The 20,731-nt window shown below is 45.7% G+C and overlaps 1 protein-coding gene across 3 annotated transcripts in view; it reads left to right on the plus strand.

Annotated features, from left to right (window-relative positions):
- Positions 1-8,431: 8,431 nt before the first annotated feature.
- DDX11 (DEAD/H-box helicase 11) overlaps positions 8,432-20,731 on the plus strand; it is a 1,292,375-nt gene continuing 1,280,075 nt past the window's right edge. For all 3 annotated transcript variants that reach the window (XM_069628571.1, XM_069628573.1, XM_069628572.1), the window contains exon 1: positions 8,432-8,521. The gene's annotated coding sequence lies outside the window, so the exon portion shown is untranslated. The remainder of the gene's footprint in view (positions 8,522-20,731) is intronic.

Genomic DNA, 20,731 nt, shown 5'->3' on the forward strand with positions numbered 1-20,731 from the left:
GCCGATTTAGTCTTTCAGTTGTCCAGGTGAAGAGGCAGGTTCTGAAGAAGGAATTAAGAACACTAGCCATCCTTGCCAAAAGACTTAGGTTTTCCAGCTTTTGTGAAAAAGCTATTAATACGTTTTGGAATAGTCAGTTTCCACCCATCAGCTTTTACAATAGCATCTTCTTCTTGTAGTTCACTCCAGATTCCACCAGTAGCTGCTTTTACTCCTCTACCTTTCTTTTTAAAGCCTCAATTAGTCCCTCTGAATCACAATAGGTTTTCAATATTTAGTCAAATGTTTTCTGTCTCTTAATATGGTTTCTTGTCTGCGGGTATGAAAAAGGCAATTTGAAACTTCATAATATGACTGCCAATACAACAAACATTTTGCTTGAGCTGTACACTGGTATGTGACTCCCCTTAAGCGTGAACCTATCCATCCCCTTGGATTTCTGCTTATACATGCTCTCCTTGGCGCTTTCCCTGCCTCCGCATGCAGCTACCCACAACTCAATCTAGCTGCACAAATACTCTGACCTGGACTACAGTCCCTGAGGGAATTCAACCCATAGCGCTTTGCCAGCTACTTAAGAGAAATCAGCAAACCATCAATACTTTAGAGAGTCACTCTAGAAAGAGTGGTGGGCATTGTGCAGCATTCATCTGTATATGTGAAAAAGGGGAATGCCCGCGCGTAGGGACATCAGATGTACCCTCCAATCATTAAATAAATGAAAAAAAAATAATAATACATTGCTTACACCTTACTAGAAAAGCACGACTACCTTGAAATCCTTTTCTTCGCGTATTTCTCTTCTACTTTCAACAAGACGCTCTATCAGCCATTTACAATTAACTTCACCGGGAATTGCCATAGGCTCAAATTCCTCATCCTTTCAAATTCACAGAGATTGTCGGAATCAAAGAAAAGCACATTATAGATTGCCATGATTTGAGTTATTGCCTAAAAGAAGAAATAAAAAAAGTAAATTTAGTACTTATATTTGTGAACCAGGTCTGTACCCAAAACCATCAATTCATAGTGGGCTTGCTATGGATGTTCCTGCCTGATGTGATTGATTTATGAGTGAAGCGTGGTAACTTCCTCCAAGACTTCACTCATTGTGGCTTTAACTTGTTGCATCTGCTCACTAATAAAATTAGTGTTCTGGAGAGGCAATACCTGCTTAAGTGCAGAGCTCTTGTACCTAAAATGCTGCAGTCATTTTGTGTGTGTCCTTTAAAAGACAAGCACCTGTTTCAGTTTCTTAAACATAACTATCAACCATAGAGTCCCAGCTTGCACACAGCAGCATGTATTTGAAAGGATAGGGACCAGAAATAGAAGGGTATGCGGGGACAAAACCCATTGACCAAAGCGATCTTTACTGGGGGGAACAAAAAGTAAATATTACAATTTAGCAGGAAGGCCTTTGCTAATATGAGCCAGGCACTAACCTTCAGAAGGGTCAGAAGTCTCCCCCGACCCCCATAAGCATCGCTACTGTGCCATAAATTATGCATTACAGCCGAACTAGTGCAGCGCTCATAGCAATGGAAAAATCCTGCAAAAAACAAAACAGGCCATGGGTAAATTTTGCAGAGGCATGGTTTCTCACACATGCGCCACGGCCTGATACATGTAGATAACGTATTACTTGGAGGGTAGGGTGCACCTATCTGAGGAAGGCATGGACCCATTTGTGTGGAACATTGTGGGGGCATTGGAGCAGCAACAGAATTAAAGCCAAAGGGGACAGCCAGTAGGAGCATTTATCCCCTACTTTGCGACAGTTTGAAAGTGATCGGCCTGATCAGTAGAACAGTCATTGTGTGGAACTGGGAAGGAGTCGCCCCACCCATGAAAAGGGGGCCTCTGTTAAACAGCTAGGGCGCCTTAAGGCAGTGGCCTTCAAACTGGGGGGACTGAAGGATGCCCCGTGGTGGAGGGCTTGAAGGATTATGGTGGCTGTTTTGAATAGAAAATATAAGCATTTGTGGTGGGGGGCAGAAACTATATTTTACTCAAGGGGGGGCTCAGCAGTAAAAGGCTTCTTAAGGGAATAAAGTGACCTCCCACTTTCAAATAGCAAAGCAATTAACAGCACTCCTTTCAGGACTAGGTCAGAAAACTCCTGCTACTGAGCCAGTCCTCTGATACACAAGGCTGCTGAAAAATCAGGAAAAGCAACATCTATCAAGCATTAACGGATCCCCTCATTAGAGGGGAAGAAAGCATTCACCCCACATCCAAAAGATATTTTCAAAATTAATGACAGGGATCACAAGCCCTAGCAAGCATTCAATAAATTTACAGGCAAACTATCTTCAATTAACTGCTGATATCAAGAGGTTGGAAAAAACAAACAGCACTGAAGGGGCAATAAAATCCCTCCGGGAATCTACCCCCTATTTAGAGAATGTGATAGGTATAACTAGAAAATGCAGTAATCCTGAGTCCCTGAAACTTACATTTGTATATATTAAATCATGTAGCAATTTCCCCAAAGTGTTGAACAAACTAAACGTAGATGGAGTAGAGCACGAGTCATGGGAGGAATTAGAGCTATGTCCCCCGCACATAAAGGCTGGCACAGCTAACCCTACTGTGAACCAAAAAGACTAGGGAAAACAGGGGTAAACAAGCCCTTAAAATAAATGGCGTAAAAAGCTCTGCCTCACAGGTATAGTATCCGTACCTTCCAGCAGTAAAAAAATAATAGTCAAATGAATTACAATACAAAACGACAGTCTTTGAATGCCAGTCAGTTCGCTTTGTAGAGCCACAAACCCCACACTGCAGCTTAACTTTTCCAGCAACTGCAATCCATGTGAACCCAAAGTCCAAATAAGAGACATATTTCTGTGTTTTTGCATTTCTTTTGTCCGTTTCCACCTCTCCTTCTGCATTTCGTTTGAGATTCCTACCATCTTTGGGCACTAGGAAACAAGCCAGTTCTATGTGATACTTCTGCATTTTAAAGCCCGAACACAAAAAAGACTGATTTTTTTCGGCCATTTTTGTATTGGCTTTAAAATGCGGAAATATATACTGCCCCCCTCCTTCCCCACCCACTCATTAACTCATTAATCAGGGAGGGGTTAACTCCCGAACACCCAATTTCCCCACACACACACACACCCCATCAACACATGGACTCTACCCACATACACACAGTCCAAAACTCCACCTCTGCCTCCTGCAACGACTCAGCTGGTGCTTAGAGTGCCCGTCAGCCCCTGCGCACACTTGTGTGCGGCAGGGGTTTGACAAGCATGATAGTTCGATTTTGAAACCGCTCTCTGCGGTCATGGAGCGGTTTTTCTAAAACAACCCCCTCATCGGTACAGTTAAAAAGATCTTTTCACTTAGTACCAACAATCTAAAAAAGGAATCTAAGAAAACATTGCAAACCCCCACTTAACATCACGTTAGCTTTTAAAAAGCATTTCAAGTTTTCAAAAATTAAAAATGCTTCAAAAGATTTAAAATGGCAAACATCACATGCAAAGATTTCAAACTAACTACGTGAAAAGGCAGGGGAAAATAATAAAAAGTCCCCAAAAGAAACCACGTGAACAGCTTGGGGGAAATAAACTCAGCAAAAATGGGTCAGAAATACTGGTTCGATAAAAAAAAAAAAGGAAAAACACCACATTGATACAAGTCTCAGAAGACACTCTGTTCAGTTTGTGACGTTCTAAGCTCTATTTTCTTTTGAAGTGGGGTCCTGGACTAGGTCACAGAATGGCGGCAAAAACCACACCTGGATGCACATTGCACAGGACCGATATTAAACTTCAGCACTTCTACTCAACCAATGGAACATAGGGAAAAGAAATCCTTACCTGCCCGCGTGACTGGGTGAAATGCTTCACTGGATTTTTCTTGCTGGGACAAAGGTGGTTAGGTTGCAACACCGATGCTTGGAGCGATGTTGCTGCAATGAAAACAAACAGTTAGCCAAGGATACATGGGTCTACCTGAGACATCAAAAGTAAGATTAGATGAGCAGGGGTTAAAACCAGCACTTGGGTGTTAGGCATCAGCTAGTAAGCAGGACATAACGCTGGGAAACCAGGTGAGAGTACAGAGTGCTCTGTAAATGTAACTCCCACATTAGATGTGAACTTTCAGTAACACTCCAAACTGGACATGAGAAAGGAACAGCCTGAAAAATAGTTTTGAAATCCCAGACTGTGACTCCTAACTATACCTTTAAAATTGCCCCACCATCACCCAGAGCAAAATGCAGTCGTTTTTAAAAAAGGCATTCTTATCGTCAGCAAATCCTAATACAGATTTCAGGATTTTTTATGGTGCCATTGCTGCTGGGGACTTTGCTGTCCAAGATGGGATGATAGAGCCAATTTGTGTTCCTGAAATTGAAAAAGTACAATAAAAAGAAATATAATAGACGTACCAGATTGACCGTACCAATATTTGCGCACTACACTGCCAGTCGGCACACATCCTCCCCCGCACACAAAAGGGATCTAGGGTGCAGGGTCCTACTGGGAAATCTCCGAAGTTCCCTATAGGCAAGTCCACCCAAGCTGACGGAGAGAACAGAGCACATATCTGAAAACGTGACTTGCATTCAGTCACAGAATCAAAATATAATAGAGTGAGAGAAAGAGCATCAGCTTGTTATATTTTACCCTTTCTAGTCCCTGCCTTGAATAGTTGAGAAGTCTAGACTGCTGGCATTCCAATCATTCATCCACATATATTACATAGAATCAGACACGGTAGTCTTTCACTCACCGAGCTAACTTTCGGAAACATCGAGTAATAACCATGTAGCTTTTACTGCAGTTCGGTGACAGCGTTGACGGCGCTGATGTAGCAGCAGACTGCTTTGGCCGACATGCCAGACATGAAGGCCCCTGGCTTCTCTGCAACATATGGCGCCCCAAGCAGGCGAAGACCTGGCACCCACAGCAGGACGATATGAATTCCACTTTAAATCACTTCTATGGCAGCGGTGCACCCAAAGTACTGTTGGTAATGCAACGATTTTAGTACATCAAGGGATGCATAGACTCGCTCTATAGTAGATGGCTACCGGAGTGGCTCAGCAGGTTGATAGACCATTGCTGAGACGTTATATATAGAAAATATAATTATGTGTATTGATATATTGTTGTTTCTTTTAATGTGTTTAAGGTTGAATTTAACCAAAACATTAAAAACAAGAAATATATGTAAAACTGGTTAATCAATTAATTTTTACAATTACTTATAAAAAAAGGAAGCGCTATAAAATGTGTTTGGCTAAGGGATGGGTTGGGGTATTTCTGCCTCTGTAGTGAAAACCAAAAGTTGGCACCCACACGCCCAGTTTTATTTCCCAATAACTGCTATCAGCACAACGGAAGCATTTGTTTGTGATTAACCAGTTTGATAAACATAACATCTTTATAAATATAATCTGTGATAAAACAAAGCAAGGTGCACACAAATTACAGAGTATTGGTGTGGTTCCCAGACCAAAAAAAAAAAGATAATCACCTCAAAGAAAATTAGGGAACGCAAGTTTCAGCAGCGTTTTTGAATTTAGAAATTACTTTTTTCCTATGAACGTGTAAAATGCACATTTGAACAACAATAATGTGTCCAGCATGTAGAATGCCTACTTTCAACAGTGATCTCCCTCCCCGCCACAGTGATGTACATGGCCCATTGATTTCCGTCGTGTCCCTTTCAGGACAGAAGAAAACAAACGGGATGAGCAAATAGAGCCAGGAAATGCACGAGTGACAGCTGGGGAAAGGGGCACTGCTAGATTAGGTCACCAAGCCTCCAGTGTCCCTCTGTGAAGCTCGGGGGCTTGGTAAAGCCTGGTCATGGCTGAGGCAGGCCGGGTCCCGAGATCCAGCCAGACATCTGATGCAGATCTCGGACCCAGCCAGAGCCGTCCCAAAGACCAGAGGGGTGACAAGGAAGAGGGGCAGCCAAGGCAGGGGGGCCGGTGTTGTATGACATCCGGTTCTCCCACAGCAGATTGCTGGAGCCCACATTCTGCCGTGGGGGAGCCGGCTATCATGCAACACTGTTAAGGCATGCTTCCATCCCCGCTCGCCTCCTCTACCCCGTGGCCCCCAAGGTGGGGGCACCAGCATTGCAGTGATCTGGCCCCCCTGCTCGCCTCCTCTCCCCACGTGTTCGCCTTTGTGGGTCCAAAGGGGGGGGAGGGAAGCACAGGGGCCGGTAAAGGCCTGAAATGCTTGCTCCGCAACACCCCCTCCAAATGTGGTGTGCTGAGCCGATAAGCAGCATCGATAAGCAGCATCCCTTACCAGGCAAGAAGACACTGGCGGCACCAGCAGAAGGCAACAACGCAGCGTGGACACGCTATCCAAATGCAGGAACACGCACGTCCAAACTGCGTTTTTCCTGTTTCGTGGCCATGTTGCATTGACTGGACATGGGGGGCCAGTGGCTAACCATGCACAGTTAAGTGAGGCAAACAAAAAGTATTTTCTCTTTTCTCACTGTCCTGGATCACATACCCCACAGATTGAAGACCTCTGCCTACAGCATGGCTATTTTTAAGGCGAAATACTCAATTGTTATCTTGCTGGTAAGACTAGAGTCTGCATTGTCACTGTATACTAGAAAAGTATAAATGAACATGCAGGCCCCCCGTCAGTAAGACAATGCAGGGAAATGAAGGAACTCTGTCCTATACACACAGACAGCGGAAGAAATACCCTGGGGGGGCGGGTGGAAATCAAGCAAGACATCTTGTGGTACAGACTCTGGCCAGTACATCTCAAAGCACTGCTTGGCAGCACTGAGCAGTAAAGTTAGACACATACCCTGCAATGTTCAAATCAGAACCCCTCACCTCGTACAGAAATCATGCCAAGGGAACTTCAGCCCTGCCCGTTGCTCTTCAACCAGAGCCCCGGGCTGCCGCCGCACTCGTCCCCCGCTCTGGTGGCAGCATATATATCATCCCCAGCACAGGAGAGCTTGGCAGCCCCAGAGGCATCCAAGCCCGTGTGAGCCTGTGCAACAGTGCAGAAAAAGAAGCAAGCATGCGGCTGTGGTAAAAATGGGATCTACATGGAGCTTAATTTCCAACTAGCTGAGTGCATTGCTGTTTTAATAGTAAAAGCTGTGTTGCGCAGATAAGGGTGAAGAAAGATGGTGTATAATTCGACTTGCTGTTGGCAGCCGAATTTGGAAAAAACATCTGCCCCGAAATTCCCTCGACATGCAAAGCACGGCCACAAATCACTTCTGTTTGGGGGTGGGGGAGCCGGGATGGGGATAGTACCAGCCAAGAAGACACACAAAGATCTGCTGTTGCTACAACCAAAATCAAAATAGGAAAAACAAACCCACCGGCACCTAATTATACCTGGCGCTTCGAAACACTCTGCGATGTATAAGCGCCTTATAAATACACAATAAAAAATAATTACCTCCCCGTACACGGGATGGAGTGGTCCTTCCTCCGTGATTCTCTTCCTAGGCACGTATAGATGTCCTACGTGAAAACGTCCCAACAAATTAACGGAAATATGTGAAAGACGTCATTATGCCGTAAAGGCATTTTAGAAAGAATCGGCAAACTTTTAAACAAACTCACCATGCTGTCGGGTCTCATAGGGACTTTAAATGTGTGATTGATAATGAAAGCAGTATAAGGCCTCTCATTAACCTTCTCTGCCACACATTAAAAAAGGGGCAAATGAACAACCCCTCCCCGGGGAATGCCAAATCGCCACCCCTGCAGGAGAAAAAATAACTGTTATGCTGAAAATTCGTACCCAAATGCGTCTGTCTGCATAAAACACATATCCCCATCTGCTGCACATGCATATCCCCATCTGTTGCACATAAAAGATCCTCAGAGGTGAGGATAATTAACTATTTGCTGTACTGTTCACTGGTACAGTGGAAATCCCATTGGGAAAGAAGGAACTGCGCTGCCCCACTCCATAAAACACATTTCCCCCACGCAAATCGCCCATCTGCATGAGAAAACCCAAAAAAGAACAATCTGCCTGCACTTTAAGTAAATCTCAGTCCTGCTGCACATTGCAAACCCCCAAAATACACAGAAATACCCCCTCCCCAATATTGCTTCACCCCTGTGATGCACATTACATATCCCCAAAATAACGAAAAAAAAACAACGGAATCCGCCTGTACTTAAATCTCACCCCAGATGCACATTACAAACCCTCAAAATACACAGAAATACCCCCTGCCCCCCCGCTCTGCATTAAAGTAACAATCAACATGAGATAACTTTAAGACTAACCATAAACCAAACTCAAGCACCAAATAATCAACTATACGAAATGTGCTTTGTAACTGAGAAATCTCTCCGTCCTGCTCGTGCAACGCCTCGTTGCCTTGTCTTCCCGCTCGAGCAAAAAAAAAAAAGCTGACGTAGTGAACGATGCCGAGCACGTGACGACGTGCGGGTGGAGCGTTTCTATGGTCCGTTTCTCGAATGGAACAAGACACTACCCTTTACGAAACTTCATGTTGTGATTCCAGTTAGCATCAGGTGAGTGCATGCCATCCAGCTCTTATATGCATTTCTTTTAGCATCCATTAACATAGACGTTCTCACCCCTTTGTCATATTGTTAAGATGAGCCCGTTTGCAGCCTATGGAAATGCACGTTGAAGCTGTAATTTGTTGTATTGCACTTGTCACGTGTTGAAGTTAAACATTGTAAGTACGTGACTTTCTAAATATCTGGTTTTGAAATTACAGAGGGTAGCCTCTTGGTGGTATTGTAGACGCGGTAGCTGCTCCGAAGCTCATTTATGCTATGGTTCAGGCTCTGGAATGCTCGCGGATGCAGGGACTTCTGTGCAGCTACTACACAGACCCTGCTCTGGTGTACGTGACTACTTATATAATAATCGGGCCCATTTCCTGACCCAGGCAAAGTGGGCGGCTGCCCGGGGTGCAATTGTCCCACGGGCATACCTGCCTACATTTGAGAATCAAAAACCTTCCAATGTAAGCCCCGCCCCTAGTCTCACAAGACTCCGCCCAATTGTAGCCCACATGTCAAGAAGGTAAACTCAGTTGTAGCTGCCATAGAAACATGTTTGCAGCATTAGAAACCCTATTTCTATTAGTCTATCCACCACACAACTGCCTCCCCCAAAAGAAAGCTATGCCTATGTTGCACTAAATGTATTCTTTTAGTTCCTTAAGCTATGTTGATTGTGTGATCAGCTATGTGCACCAAACTGCACTAAATGAAACTGCCCTCAAAAAACGCATTTACCATTTTTTGAGTGCCCTTTTGCATTTGGAAACCTTACACTACTCCACACACGCAAAAGCAGAACACGACAAACACACACGCTGCAAGCAGGTGCAGCACATCAACAGCACTGACTTCTTTGAAACAGACAGGATGTGGGGGTGGGAACCAGGCATTTTCTCTCCAAGGCATATGTACCTATTCTATGGCATGACAGGAGGCTTCATATTATGCATTTCCATCTTTACTCTGAAACCACAGCAGCAAAGAAAAAACTTTACAAACAAAAAGTTTCAACAACAGAACTAGATAAGAGTTCAATGTCCATGCATGGGGAACTCCCCAAACCAGGGAACAACCCTCGCATCCAAACTCAGGTGAAACCTGAAGCCGAGCAGGCAGCGGCACTCAAAATAAAGGTGCTGAAATTCTGACGCAAGATACACTTGGTAGCCTTTTGTATTTCATTTCTAAAATGTAAAGGTGGTGCATGGCGCTCCCCTCACCTGCGCTTCAGTAAGCAAAGCTGTTGCCAGGGCGCGCATGGGGATTGAAATGGGAGACCCATATGTGGAAGCCTGCACCTTTCCCATAAGGATTACTTTAAAGGGAAAAACCCCTTTTATCTCATTTGGTATAAAGTGAACAATTTAGCATTCATAAATCAGCAATTATATATATATAGCGCTACAAACCCACAGGTATCTGAGCGCTGCTCAACCCTACCCCTGGGTCAGGGTAGCGTATAAGAAAGGAAAATTCCCTTATGGATAAATTCAAAAATTTGACATTCATAATTCAGCATAAAAAGAAAGCTTGGATTAGAACTCAGGTCTCCAGCATTCCAAGACCAAGCACTTACCATTTGAGCCACTGGTGGCTGTACTAGCTACAGTAGAAAAAAGCGCTGCTCAGCCCTACCCCTTGGCTGTGCGTGTGAGGTCCAAAGCAAAGGCTTAAAAGACCCCTGCTGACAAAGACTCTCAAAATAAAAGAAAACATAACTGGGCCCACTAGGCACACCATGACAGGCCTGTAAGCAACAGCTTCTAAATGGGCCTCACATGAAAAATAAACAAAAGGTGTGCACGGGAGGTCTGAAGCCCAGGCTTCAAAGACCCAGCACAGCTGACATTCCGTAAATAAATCACACTCGCATTATCTCAGAAAGAAAGTAAAATAAACACACAGCTGGGCGCTGCCAGGCGCCCCAAACCCATAAAAGGAACCATACTACAGGAAGAAGCACGGGCGCTACTGGCCCATTAATTCTGTTAGACGCCACAAAGTAAGTGGCAGTTCAAATAACACAGCAAATAAATTTAAAATAAGGAAACACAATTTTCCAAAGTGAAAGCCGCAAGGCACACATATATATGCAACACCAATTAATATGGCAAACACTGACTAACATGTAAGACACAACTGAAAGGGGTGACTTAGCTCTGTGGTGTCAGCAGCAAAGAAAGAGGGGTTGGAGTTAGAGTAATGGATATATATAGAGGAGGATCCCTGCTCATTGGTTCCCTGCAGGGCATGACCTGTCCTCCATGATGGTTTGGGGAGTTCCCCATGCATGGACATTGAACTCTTATCTAGTTCTGTTGTTGAAACTTTTTGTTTGTAAAGTTTTTTCTTTGCTGCTGTGGTTTCAGAGTAAAGATGGAAATGCATAATACTCGCCTCCTGTCTTTTATAGAATCTAAACCCCCTGTCACGTTAGTGAGGGGGATTTCCCATTGTTAAGGTCCAGCCATAGTTTGTTACATTTTTGGAACCACTATGACTGCAGAGGCAAACGGACTGGTGTAATGTGAATATAATCTGCAAACGGCCTCCCTGGATCTTAATTTTGTGTCCCTGAAGTGAATTACATTTGTATATTTGGCACGTAAAATGGCCAATACATTTTTGTTTTGTTAAATGGCTATGCGCCGTTTGTCACTGCACTTGCAGCATTTTGCTTCTAATTTCAACGCGCTTGTTCTCTTTTTGGTGCTTTGAGTCCTTTTACTTGATGTGGTTGAAGCTGGATAGATAAGTTAACTGCATGTGGTCTCGTTTCAGTCTCTTTGCAGTGTCCGTTTTCCATGTGAATGGGCAGATAATCACAAGGCATTGTCTGGCAGCTGCTTTAAATCACAGGATGTTGCAGATCTCTTGAAACACGGCCCACCTGCTCTTTGCCCATCTCCACACCACAGGAAATCGAGCCCGAGCCAAGAATTAACGTGAAGCGCCTGCAGACGTGTATTGTTATTGAAACACTGGGTCTGCGGCGGAAAACCCGGAGACTCTGCGCTCTTCCCTGGAGACCCGGAGAAGAGCGTAAAAACTCGGAGTCTCCAGGATAAACCCAGAGGTTAGGCAGGTATGCCCAGGGGGTGCAATTGCTGCGGTCCCTTTAGGGCAAACGTTCCCTGGGTGTGGGACGCGATTGCTGCAGGGAGAGTAGCCACAGCACAGTAGCGGCATCTGCTGACTGGCAGTCACATAGTACTTGCGTAACATTACGGAAGTCAGACGCTCTCAGAACTTTCGCACCACTTGGGGTGGGGCATAAAATGGCACCTTTCCCGGTGGCCACCCGCCTTTGTAATCAAGCAGGAACAACACACCACGGAGGAAAAAAGACGGCTGCCTTTGAGCGTTCCCGGCTTCCCGCCCGACACTCCAATTGCTTTCTACCCGGACCTGTGTGCAAGACCGCATTGCCTCCCCTGCTTGTGTGCAGAACTATTCAGAAAGAAAGTAGTTGCAGCCAGATGCTTCTGTTGACATTTTAGATAATGTTCCTTTTAAACTGTGTACATAGCGTTCGGCTGGTGCTCAAACAGTAGTTTGCAATGTTCCGAGTGCGTTCTGGACAAGAACGGGTAAATGGGAATATTTTGTTTTACACTTTCCTAGCCCAGATTTTTTTCCAACGTGTAGAGGCCTGCATCGGTTGGAGCGAGTGCGTGTATTGCAATTGCAATCACTTTGCTGTGTGCCTGCTTCCCCTTTAGAATGTGTAAATGGCAGAACGTAGCTTCACTCTGTTCCGTCCCAAAAAAAGTCTAAACGGCAGAAACATTTGTCAGTCAGAGTTGAAAGCGTATATTGGAAGTTGCTGCTGTTCTGGGCACTTTCAGCCGCAACCTTTCTTCTTTGTTGGTTTTAATTGGACAGGTTTGAAACTTGGTACTGTTTCCTGCAGTTCTGATAACTTCATTTGTTTGGAGTTAGGATTCGGGACAGGAACACATGAAACTAATTACACTTCTTTTCATGGTTCCATTGAAGTTTTATCCCCATGCAAATTGTTCTTTGTCCTGGCGGGAGTCCTTTCTCGTACTGAGTTGACTGCAGTGGTGCAGCTAGGATTTCTCGACAGGGTGAACTTGTGCTGTGTACACGTGGGCCTATGGTAGAGTTCCCCGTAAACCAAGGGAAATATAGTTGATGAGACAGTTTGTTTGCTTTTGCTTGGTCCCGCGGACAAGATCCGAGTTTGAGCTTTGATTGTATATCTTTATTTCATTGTTTAGAACAGCAAAATGGTACTCCTTTCATCGGCAGCGCAAGGATGATGGGCAGAAAAGTTCTGGCCAGAATTCCAAAAACGCAGGCAGTGCAAAGATCTCTGGAGGTTTACATGCATGTGTAACTAGCCCTATGGGGTGAGCGTGAGCCCCTTGCATAGACTAATGTAAATATCTTCTGCTGCACAACAGTAATCTGCATACAAAATAACTCTGAAGTGTGAATATTTGACCACTAGTAATGCAGTGAGACCAATGCCCACTTTTTGTCGCATGCTTTTTTTCCCACACTCTTGTTTCTTTAAAATAGGCAGAAGAATCACTCTCCAATCCATTTTTACAAGGAGCTGCCATCTTTATGCGTTTCATTTTGCATTCCGGTAAAGGTTATATAAACAGGACTACAAGTACCAGAATGCAATCTGATATGAGGTTTATTATTTCAGTCCAGAAATTGGACTACTTGAGATCCTGTCCTGTGGGTTAAATTACTTTGAAAAGTTCTAAACAGGCCCCTGAAGGCCATGTGCGATGGACGGATGGTGTAGTGAATGGGTTCCACTTCTATTTAAAGAGGTTTCTGCATTTAATAAGTCGCCAAATGTAAGGTATCTTTCACTGTAAGAGAGTATGCCCAGCGTGTGTAAGGCTAAAAAAGGATGGCCATGCAGACAGAGTGAAATAGATTAAAGTGGGACAGAAAACGAGATAGTCAAGGAAAAGGTGAGGAAAGTGAGACTAAGAAAGGGGGAACAAAAGAGAGGAAAATATAGGCCGGATACGGGAAGCAAAATGGGGGCAGAGATTGCACGTGAGAAATGGAGGCAATGGGTGGTTAAAGGGCAAGCGTGAGATGGAAGAAAGATGAGGGTAGGGGTAGATGTGACTCGGAGGAGGAGTTGAAATGTAACTGGGAGAGAGCACTGTGACCAGACTGGGTAGAGACTGCTGTATCACACTTGCTGTGAGCTGTGAAATGCACACCGGAATGTGAAAATTGGCTAAGCTCCAGGTCTGCAGGAGGACTCTGAAGTGGAGTCCAGCCCTCTGTGCTCACATCAGCTCAATGCCTCTGTTTGATGTTTCGTCAGAAGAGTTGTTTACTGACTAGAACTTTCCTTTGGCACAGAGCATCCTCCGGGTACTGAAAAGTGAATGCTCATTGATGTGCCAATAGTCAGGCTGCAGGTCACTACAGCCTTTGTGGGAAGTTGGTCCTAGGTGAAGTGAGGGATGCTCTTACCCTCAGGCCACACCCTGCCTTTTATCTACCTTCGTGCCCCTTCCTTCACTCTGGCCTCGTAGCGAAGCTTGCCGGTGCTCCTGTGGTGTTCTGGTTCCTCACCTCCTGTATTGTTCCATTTCAGTTTTTGCTTTCTTAATGGTTAAAACAAAGACCATTCATTTGAGGAATATTGTATTAGATCGATTGAGTTTCTGGTCAGATACTTCCTGCCTATTTGACCTGGAGGCTCGCATCTGTACTGTAGATAAGTAGGATATTTCCACAGTATGGCTATGTGAAATAAGTCAGAGGCTGTGATTCAGACCTGCCCTTTCCTTCCGCACAAATAGAACTATCTGAAAGCACCATCACTTTAAAAGTGACTTTCAAATGACAAACGGAACTCCAAAAACTGCTCAACAATCTGACCCGATTTGACCTGTTTGAGTTCATTGGTGAGATGTAATTGAAAGGAAACCCTCTGAACAATGTGCCATATGGTCATAATTCAAGCAGCCCTTTCTCTGAACCAAAAGTTATTGCCTCTCACAAACCTTAAAGTGCAGTTCATGTTAATGAGTGGAGTTTCCAGACTACCCTTTTATCCCATCTGCCAATTCAGAGCCTTGTTTTGTTGTAGTTGGGTAACAGCGTATTCGGTTGAGAGAGGGATTGACACTTGCAATGTGAGATGGTGAACTGGAACCTGACAGCCAGTGGTAGGAATTGGCATACATCGTATTTGTCCAAATGCTAGAAAAGTTTTGTTCAAATAGGTATGGACATGCTGTAGCCTCTCCAAATTTGGCCCACTTTCAACTCTGCACCTTTTAGAATGGAGCCTCCTAACTGCTACATTGCTTTGCAATCAATGCATCATTTAAACTGTAAAAAACGTGTTTGGGGAGTTTGGATTATTCCTAGCAAGAATATTGCAACATGTTATAATTGGGCCATACTTTCTGGCTATTTCTTTTTCTTCAGGCGTTTGAACATACAGGCAATGTCGAAACCAATAAGACCTTCGGGAGCACAGAACCGGCAGAGAAAAAAACAAGCGGCACAAGGTATCAAAAGTGCCAAAGTACTTTCTTAATTCTTCAAAAGAAGTAGATAAGAGCCCTCCCCAAGGCCAGGCAATGGGCATTCCTGAGGAAACGGTACTGTCTGTGATCATGCCACAAGTTTCAAGAGATGAGACCTCAAGAACCCAAGCACTAGAGGGAAATGATGACCAACAGGAACAAGGCACTAAAACATGTTGGTTTGAAGACATTTCTTTATGGCCTAAATCAATGCCTGGACATGTGCGTGATCAAATTGTAATGGAAGGGCCACAGAGTATGCCACCTCATAGATCTTCATACCCAAAAAATGACAAAAATAGGCACTTTTCTTCTTCATATGGGCTCATGGTATTACCTAACAAAGAAACAGTCCCCAGGCCATGGCTGCACTATTCTATTTTGACTGATAGTCTACTGTTTTTGTGTAGGCTTTTTGACCCTATGCAAAAATCAAAACTTGGTAGTAATGGCATTAATAACTGGAAGCATTTTGGTAACTAATTGAAAATGCACAAAGCGTCTCCTGAACATGCCAAATCCAGAGGCAAGTGGGTGGACGCTGAAAGGTGTCTCACAGGACATGTTGGTATTGATTCTCTCATGCAAGATCAAATGCAGGCAGAGACCAAGAGTTGGCGGGCTGTGCTTGAAAGAATTATGTCAGTTGTCTATCTGTCCAAAAATTATTTGGCATTTCGTGGCTCTTCAAACAAGTTACTTACTCCGTCCAAACCATGGACATTTCTTAGGCCTTGTTGAACTACTAGGGGCAATTTGTTCCGATCATGATGGATCATTTGCATCGAGTGACTGCCCTCACAAGAGATCCACGGTCGCTAGTGCGGAAATGTCATTCAGAATGAACTAATTAGTTTAATGGGGTCTCAAGTAAAGAATGCAATTTTACAAAGGGTGAAGGCTGCAAAATATTTCTGTTATTTTGGATTCTACCCCAGATATCAGCCACACCAAGCAACTGTCTTGCACTGTAGGAATTGTGGATATTACAGGCAAAGGCATTTCTGTGAAAGAATATTTTATAGGGTATCGCCGCACAGACAACGCATCTGGTGACGCACTTGCAAACCTCCTGTATTCTGAAATGTCAGAATGTGGTCTAGAGACAGACAACTGCCGTGCTCAGGGGTATGACAATGGTGCAAACATGATTGGGGTAAAGCAAGTCCAAGCACAAGTTCTCGAGCAATACCCCTGTGCATTTTTTAACCCATGTGGCTGCCACAGTTTAAATTTGGTGGTTGGCGATGCTTCCAAATCCTCTGTGAAATCTGTTTCTCTATTTGGTGTACTTCAGAGACTCGATAATTTGTTGGCAGCTTCAACCAAACGCTGGAGCATTCTCAGTGAGCATGTAAAAAAAATGTCCTTGAAAAAGGTCTGTGAAACACGATGGGAATGTAGAATTGAAAGCTTGAGAGCTGTGCAGTATCACTTTTTTGGGATACACGCAGCACTCGGGAGCATTGAAGAAAAAGTCAATGACCCAACATTGTCTTCGGAGGCTAAGTTCCTTGCTTTATACTTGGAAGATTTCAGTTTTATTTGTACTTAAGTTGTAAGGTATGACCTTCTATTTCAGATGAATATTGTAAGCAAATCCATGCAGTACAAACAAATTGAATTGCTGACATGCAATGACCTGCTTTCGAACTGCATTGCCTTTGTCAAAAGTTATAGGAGTGTTGGTTTTGAGTCTGCTGTAACAACAGCAAAAGAGAGAGCCTTACCTTTAAGGCACCCTACTTTTAAGGCAACTAAACGGCATAGGAAAAAAAGAAAATGTTTGCGTATGAGACTCGGGGACGAGACCCCTGAGAACGAAGAACTTCTTAAAGTAACCGTATTTCATACCCTGATTGACGCCATAACTACTTCGCTTGAAAGGCGCCTTTCCCAGTTGTCTGCGCACAATACAAGCTGGGTTTCATGTACAACATAAAGCTCTTGCCTGGGAAAGAAGAACTGATACAACTGTGCAAGTACCTGGAGCAATTGTTAGCAAAGGGTGGTGATAGTGCACCAGAATCTGATATAGATGGTTCCTAGTTGGCCGAGGAACTGACACACATCCAGCCATCACTTCAGAAGAGTTCTGTTATGCCCCTTCAGGTTTTGCAGCACATTCATCATACAAAAACACATTGATTGTTTACAAATGTTTGGGTTGACATGAGGCTCTTACTAACAATTCCAATTACAGTGGCAAGTGGTGAGAGGGGCTTTAGTAAATTGAAACTGATAAATACATACTTGTGCTCGACAATGGCAAAGGAAATGCCATCAGTCCTTGCAATACTTTCAATTGAGAGTGAACTTGTTGAAAAAATTGATTATGCAGCAGCAATAAATGCTTTCGCAGCAGCAAAGTCAAGGAGAGTGCCCTTAACATAGACTAAAAATTGACACAAAACTTTGAAAGTAGTATATACTGTTTGTGTACTCTGCTTTGTCAGATGAATTACTGCAAAGTTCTTCAATTATGATGTTATAAAAACGATTTCATTTGTTAAGCAGTGATTTATTGACCTTGGGTAGCAGTTACTTTACAGTGTAGTTTGGGAAGGGCGCGCGGGCGGGGGTTTGGGGCGCTTTCTAGTGTTTCGCCCTGGGCACCAAATTGACTAGAAACTGCCCTGATAATAATACCTGCGCAGGCTAATTATTGCAGACGTGTACTGTCTCAAGCTCCTCTAGTTTCGTTATGTCCCCCTTCACCTCTTGCAAGGATTGGGACAGTCCCGCTCCCATCATGCTCAACTGCCACTGAATGGTGTTCGCTATTGTCACGCTCACCTGGTCTCCACAGGGGCGTGCTCGTGTGCATAGGGTGTTGTCTGTCCTGATGCTGCTCTGCTTGGCTGGTGATGCTAGCTTGCGTCTCCCCTTAGCCCTTGCTTCAGGAGATGTTGGCCTGAAAGTCAAAACAAGATATTAGCTACCGAAGGGAGCTGGTCAGTGGTTTCACCTCCTTCCGATCTATCCTTCACTTCTTCTGGCTCACCTCTGTTTTTTAGTGGGCGAGCTCTCCGTCCTGCACACTCTGGCAGGGGCGCGGTTCACAGTCTTTCCTGGATCGAGTTACGTCACTGATCTGAAGGAAGTTGCTGAAGTAGAAGGCCCGGGAATAAGCAGGTAAGTCTCTATTCCAATAACCGCTTGGAATGACTGCCTTTAAGTCTTTCTGTTCAAGATAACTAATGTCCGTTAATTGCCTTACAGGTGCGGCGTTAAAGCGACCTTCGGATGATGGATGACCCTCCTGACAATGATGCTCAGGATTCCTGCCGGTAAGTAATGCGATGTGCAGGGCGCGTGAATGTTCGCCTCTGTAGCTTTCCTTTGCTACGTGCGACTGACCTGTTTGTCTTTTTCTGTTCAGCAGGTACAGCGCGAGTCCAGGAAGAAGAATAGAAGATCCGTGTGGCAGTGTCAAGCTGCGGTGTGCTGCTGAGTGAAGAACTGTCCGATGAAGTTCCTGGAGCGGGCCGATCAGGTGAGTAGCTACCCGAGAGGGTGCTTTTCGTTCTGTTCTGCAGATGCGGAGGTTCGTGGGAAAGCAGGAGATGAGATCTGGATGTACTGCAGGTAAGGTCTTTGATGCTTAAATAACTCCTGTTATTCTCTGTTCGCAGGTGCCGATGGATGGAAGACTCTGGACGGGCGTGGCAGAAGGAAGCAAGAACTGATCTGACACGGTGAGCATTACGCTGCAGGAGTGCAGAATAATGTGAAGCGTATTCAGATTGTTGGGTGCGGTTTAAATAGCCTTGCAAGTAGTTCCAAGAAAATAGTCCTCTTCTCCTTATCCCTTCTCTCAGGTAAAGTAGTTCCAGGCCACACCCTGAACGGAATGGCTCAGCCTCGCTCAGCCAAGTTAATGGACCATGTCACTAACACCTCAATGAGCCTGGCACCAACGGCGCCAGGACTGAGTCCAGGTGAGCCTGGCTGGGGCCTGATAAACCCCCAAGGGGGCCAAAGTTCGGGATGGCCCCACCAGTTTCAGGATTTTGGGTGCCTGCACCATGACAGCTATCTTGTCCCCAAAACCCTGAAAGCATTGGCGAAGGACCTTCTGGGGGACCACTTAATCTTTTGCAGTGCCTGCCAGCGCCCCCATATGCTCTCCTTCCCTGGGCCCCTGATCTCCCCCAGCCGGTACCTCGCTGTCTCTGCGCCAGTCTCTGCAGATTGCCCTCCTGTGGTTTCTTCACAGACTTGGGGGCAGCTTGCATGTCCTTCCCCCTTGTTTTTGGACATAGTGCGTAGGCAGGTCTGATGGGGGGAGCCCTGCCCCCGCCTCTTCTCCCTGATATTGTTTCGCATCCTTTGGACCTCTTCTGGACATTTTTTCAGGGCATAGGAACCTCCTCCCTCCGCCGCTTTGTGGATGTGCCCTTGACTGTGCGGGGCGTGGGGGGGGTTGGAACTCCCATCTAACTGTGTGCAGGTTAGCCACTGTTTGTCCTCCTCCTTGCGTTTCAATTAACCCTCCTTCTGGCTTTGGTGCCAGGATCTCTCCTGCCCTGAGCCCAACCAAATGGCCTCTCCCTTATTCTTCCTTGCCCACCACGGATGTAGATGGACTCTTTAGCCCTCTATTCGGCCTCAGGATTGGCCCCGGGAGGCTGGGGCCCCACCAGTCAGTCTTCTATGTGTGCTTTGCTTCTGGATGGGGGTGTGCTGGCTGAGGCACTATATGCAGTTCCAAAATCCACAATATACCTCAAATGGGACTCCAGCTGCCCTGTCTATAACACCATAGGGCCCCCTGGTCTTCTCTGCAAAGTGCTGGCTTCAAAGCTTGGGCAGGGGCCCTCCCGCCATGCTCCCCCACTCCTCAATGTCATTCTGCTCAAAGCTGGTGATCACTGCCTGCACTGGCCAGCCTCTGTCTGCTTGCACCCTTTCCTTGGGCTAAGGCGCACACTGACCTGTGATGGTTCTCCCCCAAGGGGGTGCACAGGGGTGTCGAGCCCCTCAGGGTGGCTGCATTCCTGCCTCTTCGCTGTGCCGCTCCGCGTGCTCTTCTCCGCTCCGCAGCTCTCAGCAGTGGGCTACAGGAATGGCCCCTCCGGCCCCTCCTGATCTCTCTGATGAGACACTGCTTTGCCGACGCGGGAGCGGCTCGGTCCCACCTCGATCTTCCCGCTGGTGCTCGCCCACAGGGGAGCCCCTGCTCCACGAATCCAGCCCTTGTGGGCCTCCAATAGAGCAGGCAGCTCCTTCCTGACGGGCTCCTGTGCCGTCCGACAGCGGCTGCTTTCCGCCACCCCAACTCGCGGTCGCACTGGATCGTCGGCCGCCCTGGGTCTTGGCTGCCCTGGGCCTCCCTGAGTGGTTAATCTCTCAGCTTGGCCTGCACTGGCCGCGGGCGCAGTGCCCCCGCACCTCAGACACCGTGGAGATGAAGGCCGCACACCTGCCTCTGCCGAAGTCCCCCCCAGCGATCTGGGCTGCTGCACTCCACCACTGCAGCCTATATTGATAAATCCTCGCCTGGGGAAGGCTCTTTTAATCTATCTTTATTGTCTTTGGCCCCAAGGGTATGGGGGGGGGTGAGAGCTCCATGTTCACGCTTCTCTCCCCTCGGTGGCCAACTTAGAATCCCAATCACGATGCACTTTGTAATGGGTTTCCATCATAGATGCCAGTA

The sequence above is a fragment of the Ambystoma mexicanum genome, chromosome 12 (genome assembly GCF_040938575.1).
Source record: "Ambystoma mexicanum isolate Mex_15411 chromosome 12, UKY_AmexF1_1, whole genome shotgun sequence".
NCBI lineage: Eukaryota > Metazoa > Chordata > Amphibia > Caudata > Ambystomatidae > Ambystoma > Ambystoma mexicanum.